The following is a 596-nucleotide window of genomic DNA, read 5'->3' on the forward strand; positions in this document are numbered from 1 at the left end:
GGAAAGTGAGAACGCAAGCTGCCAGATCTGGGACTCAAATCATGGTTGGCCATGTGGGAATCCAGTGCCCCAACAACCACACCACCTGCCAGCCGTTTAAATAGTTTCTTAAAGCAAAAGATGAATAATACTTTGTGCCATGTGAAAAATTATATGACATTCAAATTCCACTGGTAGGAAATAAATTTTTATTGGGACATGACTATGTGTATTCACTTAAATATTGTGTAGAGCTGCCTTTTCCTACAATGGCAGAGTTGAATAGTTGCAACAGAGATTGTATGACCCACAAAGCCTGAAATACTCACTATCTAACCCTCTACAGAAAAACGTTTGGCAACTCCTCTGTTAGAGAATGCTAATATCCCTGAAAATCTTAACACATCTTAGCATTCATTCATTTTTATTACTGGCATGGGAGAAGATAAAAATTGGCCATTTTCCTGGGGCCAGCTGGTGGCGTGGTGGTTAAGGGCACTGGACTTCCACATGGCCAACTGAAGTTTGAGTCCCAGACCTGGTGACTTTCTCTCTCTCTCTCTCTCTTTCTCTCTCTCTCTCTCTCTCCTCTATCTCTCTGTCTCCTTCTCTTCTTC

This window comes from Tupaia chinensis, unplaced genomic scaffold (genome assembly GCF_000334495.1).
Source record: "Tupaia chinensis unplaced genomic scaffold, TupChi_1.0 Scaffold000594_1, whole genome shotgun sequence".
Classification (NCBI taxonomy): domain Eukaryota; kingdom Metazoa; phylum Chordata; class Mammalia; order Scandentia; family Tupaiidae; genus Tupaia; species Tupaia belangeri.